Source organism: Centropristis striata, chromosome 6 (genome assembly GCF_030273125.1).
Source record: "Centropristis striata isolate RG_2023a ecotype Rhode Island chromosome 6, C.striata_1.0, whole genome shotgun sequence".
Classification (NCBI taxonomy): Eukaryota; Metazoa; Chordata; class Actinopteri; order Perciformes; family Serranidae; genus Centropristis; species Centropristis striata.
The window spans coordinates 26,265,588-26,275,308 of NC_081522.1; the positions used below are offsets into that span (position 1 = coordinate 26,265,588).

Genomic DNA, 9,721 nt, shown 5'->3' on the forward strand with positions numbered 1-9,721 from the left:
TTGTAATTTCTTGTTCTTAACCCTCTACTGCACACATTCTGGTGATGCATGATAAAAAATACTCCACATCATTTTTGAGTTAATTTGGGGACATTTTATTGAAAAAAAAAAAAAAATTATATTTGGACACCCCCCTTTCCAAAATATTTTTCTGTTGCCTGAGGGCAACGTTGTGCGTTAACGGTACACAATCGCAGAGAATATAACTCATTTACATATCACGAGGCAATGCTTAGAAAGCAGTAGAACACACTGTTTTTAAAAAAAATAAACATCGATTTCATAAAAAGAACACTTCTGATACACATAACATTGTGTAAATATCATCAATATCATGTACGCCTATAGACTGAAAGAGGCTAAACTGAAAACAGAAACTTCATGAACCGTGAGTATAGTAAGGCAGATGACATTGCACTCTCTTCTCATCAATTTCTTCACCCTTCTACACTTTCTTCACATACCTCTGTTTCTTCACCTTCTCTTCTCCTCATACATGAATGGCCAGTGGGAGGTTTGCCTGAGCAGATTTCATCCAATGTGAAATTTTAAAAGACAGTTACTCTGTGTAGTAAAGCAGAGGTGCACGTCACATTTCTTGCACATGACCTTTGGTGTTCCTGGACACCCAGGGACCCTGCACCTTCCCTTCTTCTCAGACATCACTGGCCAGTGGGATGTTTTGTCTAAGCCTATGTCTTGGTTGGGGATAGGAGCCGTGGGTCCCTGCTTTTTCTTCTTTGCCTCGAGCTGCTGAGAAACTCCACCACTGGGTCGTCCTCTCTTCCTTCCATCTTTTTGGTACTTGCACAGACTATGTGCAACCTGTGACTTGAAGGCATAAAGCCGCATGTGGTCACGTTTTGTCCTTCCATTGTTGGTACAATCCCTCCTGTACATGAGCCAACATGTCACCACCAGCATGTCTATGAAGTGAAAGACAAGACGGTGGTACCACTTTTTTGATCTGATGTTTGTGCGGTACAAGGATATCAGAGAGTCCAACAAATCAACGCCTCCCATGTATTGATTATATGTAGACACAACTGCAGGGCATGGGACCTTGATGACTTGTTTCTGCTTATCCCATCTGTCAACCTCGGATACAGGGTGGGCACCTATGTAGCTGCTCAGGAGGGTGACTGACCTGTTGTCACGCCATTTGACTGCATGCAGCTCAGTACTTCCAACACAAGCAGTTTTTTCTTGGAAGGATCCACGCCCTGATTTTTTCAGGTCATCATCTTTGACCATAGAACTGCCAGGCAAACGATTCAAGCGCACCGTACCCACACAGTGAATGCCTTGCTGGGCCAACACAAGCATCAATGGGACAGATGTAAACCAGTTGTCAAAGAACAATTTGAAATTTCTGTTCTTTGGAATTGGTGCTGCCAGGCATAGTACCACATTTCCACTTTTTCTTATATCTGGAAGCTCAGGTGGATGGACAGCTTTTCCCACATAAACCTCAAGATTGTGTGGAATTCCATCTGATCCAGCAAGGATCAGTATTTTGTACCCCCATTTCTTTGTTTTTTTGGGTAGGTACTGCTTTAGTCCACTTTTGCCTTTAAAGGGAACCATTTGTTCATCCACACACAAGGTCTCCAGCATTGGATTATCTTTCAGCTTAGGTATGATATGATCCAGGAGAGGCCTGATCTTGTAGAGCTCATCATAGTTTTCCATGTCTTGTGTGGGTTGACGGCTATTGTCATTGAAATGCAGACATGTTTTGATGGCCTCCCACCGTGCAAGAGGCATTACATCAGCAACATGTGCAATACGGCTACTGTGGCTCCAAAACATACGGGTGGCTGGGAGACCAAACAGTGACATGTGCAGCACTGTACCAAAGAACTGTTCAAGTTCTTCAACTGTGAGGTTAAGGGGCTTGGTAGGATTGTCCTGGACACTGTACAGGTTTGTCTCATTGACAATGTGCTCAAGGATCTCATCAGAAAAAAAACATTTGAAATAGTGGTAAGGAGAGTTAATATCACCAGGTGGAGGAGTAATGTCTGTCCATTCAGGATGTTCTGGTGGAGTAGCTGAATGAAATGTTCTCCATCAAGGTTTTTGGAAGTAATTTTGATGAGGCTCTTCATCATTCGGGTCTTTCTCTTCTTCTTCCTCTTCCTCTTCATCCTCGCTTACTCCATCTTGAAAGGTTATAGAGATATTAAAGGTAATATTGAATCAATTTCTTAATAATTTAATAACACAATATGAAGACTACAGTTTGATATCTGACTCCTTTTTTGTTTTGTGCCTACTGTATAAACCAATATAAAGCTATTATTTGAACCTCATCTCAACTAACACAGTTCCCTTCCACAATGTAAAAATGAGACCAATAATAAACAGAAACAATATTTTATGCCCTATTTATTCACTTCTGCTCAAACCTTGCTGTGGAGTCCAGTCCTCATGACTGTAACCATATCATTTCTTGTTCTTAATTAGAAAGAATAAAAGTAGTAGTAGTAAGAGTATCACATATTCAAAGTATAATTATCTCTTTTCTGCTATATTTATAATTTATAAATTAATGATTAACAAACAATTTTGTATCGCAAAAACTAAAGATGAAAATAATCATTAACATTTTGAATAATGAGTCATCATTTAAATTTCCATTTATTATCGATAGGTATTTTGAAGTGGGACTGAAACACGGTCAGTTTCTGTGGTTTCTGCATCAAAACTGAGCTTTCCACATTTTCTTTTTGCTTACTCAGCATAACGCATCAATAATGTACAAATGCATTCCCTGTTCCTTTGATCTTTGCTTGTTCCTGGTGGATGACCATCATCATGACCCAAAGCCATGACCCTTTAATTTAGATTTGATATTCCTTTATTAATCCCACAATGGGGAAAATTTTCAGTGTAACAGCAGCAAAAAGTGTACAGCAAAAAATAGAAGTATTAATAAAATAACAAGCAATATTAACAAGAAATATAAAAAGTATTAACACTCTGCACAATATTGACAGGTCTGGTGGTGGCACCGAAGCACTACACTGCCCTACAAAGTCTAACTGCAGTAACTATGCAAAAGGTCAAACTAAGAAAAACTGCTTTAAATTTTTTTAACGTGTTTTAACTGGCCAGCCAAATGTGTTATAGGTAGGTAAGTCATATGACACATATTTCTACATGTATTGATGATGCAATTTTTATGCTCGAAAATAATGATTTTTTTTTTTTAACCTTTGACCCCAAAATCATAGTTACTGCACTCTGGTTTTGCTGTAAAAGGTTCTAATAGTAATGCAAACAGAGTGCAGTAACTATAATGTTGTTGACTTCTTTCAGCTTTTTAAATTTTGTTTTCAGTGAAAAAAACATTTTCAAATTGATTTTGTTATCAGTGTATTTAAAAGTGTTTCACAACTCTATTCAAAGATGTTCGTATTTTAGACTTAATAATATAAATAAATGTTATATTTTAGTCCTAATATCATTTATCTCACTTTTTTACTTCATCACTATCTAGATAATAATTTCCCTTTCAAATAAAATTATAATTTATATCATTTTTATGTTTAAATTAGTACATATATCCAAATCAGACTGTGGTAAATGCATTGGTTTTGAGTTGAATTTTGTGGTTTTTATATAATTCTTTCTCTGAAATAAAGCTAAATTAAAATCTAAAATTTTGTCACAAGATAAAATAGACATCAAGGAGTTCATATTTAGTTATGACCAGGGGTGCACATAACTGGTGCGCAGGTGCGCATGCGCACCCAGAATGCAATGATGCGCACCACATCGAGCGCATTGAAGCGCCTGTGCGCACCAACAGCTGGGGTAGCCGGGTGTACGAAAGGGCTGGAGACTGCCGTGGCTCTGTGCGCGCTGAGTGAGTGACAGGGGGCGGGGCCGAGTGCGTGCGTCGGACGAGTGCGCACACAGACTGTGTGCACGCGTCGGCGGCGTGCATACTCTGTCTAATCAGATGCCGGCAGGCTATCCTCTATCCAATCAGACGATCCGCTATCAGCGCAATCAACAACGGTGTTAGCATCGGTTTTCTGACCGCCACACAGCAAACCCAAAATCATACAGTGCTTTACCACACCCCTCAGTAACACTGGGAGAGGCAAATTTGTTTACTGATATTCCTGTCTTATTCGCAGCTGTCTACTGCTCTTCAAAATGTCAAAGAAGCAAGCCCCGCTAAGCAACTATTTTAGTGTTGCACCACCACCTCCAAAAAGGCGCGGGACGGAACCGCCACCTGAGCCGCACAAAAAGAGATTGTTTTCGGAGAAATGGCTGCAGGAGGTATGGTGGCTCCAAAGTGATGATGAGCGCACCGTGATGTGGTGCAAAATATGCCGCGAACATCCTGATCTGGCTGATAAAAGCAGCGCTTATTATATAGGCACAAAGAATTACAGTCATCCATCATTCGACAAGCATGAGAAAAGCAAGGAGCACGTTAATATTGTGCAAACTATTGATAATAGGAGCAGCCAGCATCAGAGTCGCCCCCTTGACGGGTGGCAGGACAAAATAAATGAAGAACAGCGTAAAGCACTGTCGAATCTATTTTTGTTGGCTTTTCACAAAGCCAAACATGCACGTCCTCTGAGCTCTTATGAAGAGGACATTCCCCTGTTAGAAAGGCTTGGCGTTAATGTCGGGACTGCATATCACTCACGTGAGGGGGGGACCCGAATAATGGAGACGATTGCTACGACAATCAGTTCACAACTTCATGAAAAATTAAAAGCGGCTGAATTTTGGGGTCTGCTCTTTGACGGTTCAGAGGACATAAACAAAACAGAGCAGGAAATCGTGTACATCGTGTCTGTGTCGAGCGACGGAGAGTGCAGCTCTGATTTTCTTGGATTAATTAATCTGGGGGCGCAGCGATCAGCACAGGACATTGTGGATGGACTTGTGCAACTTTTCCATGCGTGTGGATTAACGGATGAGTGGAAGACCAAGTTGGTCTCGGTGTGCACAGACGGAGCAGCTGTCAACGTGGGGAAATACAACGGCGTCATTCCTAAACTACGACAGAGAGTCGTCATCGGAGATGCCCTGGTGCACGTACTGTGCACCGCCCACACGCTGGAGAACTGCGCAAAGGCAGCTGATCGCCTGGTGCCATACTGTGAGTCTTTTAATCGTTCTGTTGTCAGGCTGCTTAGCTTTTATTTACAGAAGGGGGGTGCAAAGAAATCGGAACAACTAAAGAAACTGTGTGATGAGAATGGCATTGCCTTTGTGAAATTGGGAAAGTTTCACAACATTAGATGGTCTGCATGGAGACAGGAGACTCTGTTGAAAATATGGAGACTGTTACCTGCCATCAAAATTCAGCTGTCCACAAGTGATGACAATGACCTGAAACATGTGTGCACAGAGCGATTTCACTGTTTCCTTGCCCACATGCTTGACACTGGGAAAGTCTTGCAGACCCTCTCTCTTAAGTTTCAGCAAGAAAGGCTGACTATTGGTGAATGCAAAGATGAGCTCATGGTAGCAGTTGGACAGCTGACACTTCTAGTTGAGAGTGATGACCAGCAGTACAGGAAAGAGACTGTTGCAAATGTGGATGCTGACAGGGACAGAAATGATGTACTGAGGGGTCTAATTAAGGAATTTGAATCTAGATATGAATCCCTCAAATCATGTGATCAATTTTTAATATTTGATCCTTCTACTTGGCCTCAGGAAATAAAAGACCTCCACAGTTTTGGCAACACCACACTGAGTGGCATCCTCCAGAATTATGAGGGCAGCATGTGTGTTGACAGAGACTCCACTCTGAGGGAGTGGATGAGGTTAAAGCAGTCAGCCAAACGTTTAGCATCCTCCTCTGTGTATGACTTGGTCAAAATAGTGAAGTCAAGCAACCCAGAAACTTACTCCAACATCTGGAAAGTAATTCTGCTGTCCCTTGCACTGCCCTTGAGCAGTGCTGCATGTGAGAGAGGATTTTCTCACCTCAATATGATAAAAAACAAGTACAGATCCTGCCTGTCAGACTCTCGCCTCTCATCCCTGATGCACATCCACATGTCCAAGCTGACATCAGAGACTTTTGACCCAAAGCCTGCTGTGGACCTGTGGATGAAAACAAGTGATCGCAGGCTCAGCCAGGGAGGGAGGAGTAGGCCTACATCCTCTTCTTCTACCAAGACTGCCATGGACATGGTGGTTGAAAGTGACAGTGATGAAAGCAGTGAAAGTAGTGATGAGGACGATGTCCAGCTTGCATAGCTATGTTAATTTCAAGGAAACTGAGCTCAAAGAGCACTGAACAGTTCATTTCAGTGTTTCAATGTTGATTATTAATGAATAAATGTTTTTGCAAAAATGTATTCGACCTTTATCCCTTTTTTATCATTCCTGCGGGGCGGGTCCGCGTCTCGGGTGCTCAATGAGCACCAAGTAACATCTCCAGGTGCTCCCCTGAGTACTAGAGCAAAAAAGTTATGTGCACCCCTGGTTATGACTCAATTTCAGTTAGGCCTTGTAGGGCAGTACAGCTCACCGTGGTTTTCCAACTCTCATCCAGCTGAAGCAGGTCATCACCAACTAATGTGTATGACATTGTGTACCAAACCTAAGCATACCTTGATACCAGATAACATTATGGATATTATTATATGGACATTATTATGTGCTGGAACTGACTGCATGGGGATATGAATGTCCTGGTTTAGCTTTTTCCCTGATTAAAAGGTGTGGGCTCGTCCGGGATTTGAACCCGGGACCTCTCGCACCCTAAGCGAGAATCATACCCCTAGACCAACGAGCCAATGTGAACAACTGCACACAGCAACAGATGTGGTCCTGCACAAGAGACCTGGAAAATTAGTTCTTTAGACTGGTGATGTGGCAACTTGGGATTCCTCAGTTTATCTTGTCCAACAGCGCCCTCTGGTGGTCACAGTTATACATACACTTACTGTGCATGACATTAAGACTGCAGCAGCCAGATCCACTGCAGCTTTCTGAACTGTCTAGTGTAGAAAATGAACAAACGATTGATCTGTTAATTTAAATTGGCTGGACAGGTTAATGGAGCCAGAATGAGAAACACACCAGAATTTAGCACTGACCCTGATCTAATGAACATAGTTGTTACTTGATTGTGTCCATAAGTCCTTACAGAGAGGTGTTCATAAGTCAAAATATTAAAGACACCTCTCAGTAATTAAAGACAATTCCACAACAGCTCATCATATATTTGGAAGATTATTTTTTAAACATTTTATTACATTTCAAGGTATTCTGTTTTGGGGTTTTTAGAAATAGTGTAGAGACTGGGGATGGCAACATCTGGAAGAGATAGAAGTATGTTTATTTTTAAGGCAAATATTTTTGCCAATTAACAATAAAGGTAAGTCAGTCCATCTTTTACAGTCTCCTTGGTCTTGTTCAGTAGTTGAGTGAGAATGTATTTTGCATTTCACTTGGAATTTTAAGACCAAGGTAGGTGATATGATCATTGAAACATCATACCTGGAGGTCAGATAGTAGCGCTGGCATTATGGGGCATGATTATGCTTTTATCTGTATTAACCTTATTAACCTTATTAAGAGCTATGTGTAATGGTCTCTCTGGTTCGTAAGTTGGAAGCCCAGAGAAATCACACCGGAGAAAAAGTCTGGTCTCAATTGTTGGGAAATAGATTGATGAAACCTTTAAAATTAAATTATCTGACTCCAACACAAAATCCTCACCTATTTCTCTGCGCCGATCATTTGATGGGGAATGATGAGCAGGAGACGTCCAAGTTCTCAGTTAACTTCACTTTATTACAATACATCAAGAAATGTGCAGTTACAGAGTCTCTGGGTTCAAACAACACGTCCCTGACATGACATTAGGCTGGTCAGTTCATGAAGTCTGGACCAGTCTACTTTCCCTGAACCCTTTTTACATCCTAACAGAGGTTTAATAAGAATGTAGGTAGAACTCTCCAGAAGTTGTCTCCTTTCAATCCGTTGATTTGTTAGTTTATTGTATACGTGGACACGTCATGTCACCAAGCAGAGAAGACAGTTAACTTTCTGCTCAGTACATCATATCTGTGACCTGAAGTATTAACAAAAGTTTCAAACAAACTCCTGCCTTGATAGGACTTGCAGAGTGTTAGAAATAATCTGTTATTCTGTCTCTGTTTTCTGTCTCTGTGCATGGGGATCACTATCTGATTGACTAGGTCACTATCTATGCGTGTGTAATTCACTAACTGTGTGTGTGCCCTCTCTCTATGCATTTATAGATTAATCATGTAAGATGCTTTGATACAATGATCATGTTCTAAAATTGTTTTAAAACTATGATTACTCTATATACATTTATTTTATCTGCCTAAACTTTCTGTATCCTATTTAGAGTAAGTTTATATAATCACAAAAATATATATATTTTATGTTTTATATTTTATATGGACATTGTAAAATCTCTGTCTCCACTAATATCTCTGCATGTCATAACAAGGCCGGAGGTCATGTTGAATGTTTTGGTAACAGGTCAGGTCACAGATATGGTGTGGTGAGCAGAAGAGATAACTGTCTTCTCTGCTTGGTGACATGACGTGTCCACAATATTGATTAAAACTGACGAATCAACGGTTCGAGAGGGACGCACCTTCTGTAGAGTTCTACCCACATTCTCAGTAAACATTGTTAGGCTATAAAAAAGGGTTCAGGGAAAATAGAGGGGGTCCAGACCTCATGAACTGATCCGCCTGTATTGTAATAAAATTATGTTAAACTGAGAACTCGGACATCTCTTCGTCATCATTCCCCATCAAACAGTCAGTGAAGAGAAATAGGTGAGAGGTTACTGTTGGAGTTGAAGAGTTGCAATACAAATTATATATCAAAACGTTTGATCGGGATCGGTGTGCTATTACTTTTCTCCACAGAATATGAATTTTTCACGACGTAAGTCGCGAAAAACTGCCCAAAATTTTGCATTGAAATGAATGGGCCGACAAAAAATTAATTGGAGATTTTTAAAACGTCTACTTCTCCGGCATAATTTCACCTAGAGAAAAAATTGTAAAAAATAAATAAATTTGAAAACCGTGCTCCAGGCCGCAAATTCCACTCTACAGAAATAATTTATACATAGAAACTTAGGAAAATTTGTCTTCTCACTCACAATCCTCTGGTAAAGCTGTCAGAGTTATAGTTTTGGGCGTAGGACGCACAGGTGCGCCACCAACACGCACCAACAGCCTCTTTGGCTCCCATATTAGAAACGCAGGAAGATTTCTGAAAAAGGGAGATGTAACAGTTTTTTTAGATCGCTCTAACAAAGCTATTTTTTCGTTTTTCTTAAAAAAAACAACAACATGGAGACGTTCAGGAAGAACTCAGGACGATCAAAGCCAAGTCGGATTAATGATAGGTATTATGGTTTTGCCAAAAATGCTTTTTGTTCGAGGCCAGAAATTCCAGTCTGTCCACCTCTGGCTGCTGTCACTGTGCCAGATCATTCAGTTGGCAGTTAATTCTGTTGATTGCTCGGCTCTGATTGCCTTTGATCTTTGCTCTGATTGCCTTTGATCTTTGATGTGATTACAGTTACAGATACACACACACACACATGCACGTAAGCGCGCACACTCCTCACACATTCATACACATATGAATACACACACACACACACACACACACACACAGGTAACTTTATGTGATTTTAATTACACACATGCACGTAAGCGCGCAC

General features: G+C 40.8%; 1 non-coding gene across 1 annotated transcript; it reads right to left on the reverse strand.

Annotated features, from left to right (window-relative positions):
* Positions 1-6,718: 6,718 nt before the first annotated feature.
* Positions 6,719-6,790, reverse strand: trnap-agg (transfer RNA proline (anticodon AGG)). Its single transcript has one exon. It is a non-coding gene; the product is annotated as a tRNA-Pro (tRNA).
* Between the last annotated feature and the right edge of the window lie 2,931 nt (positions 6,791-9,721).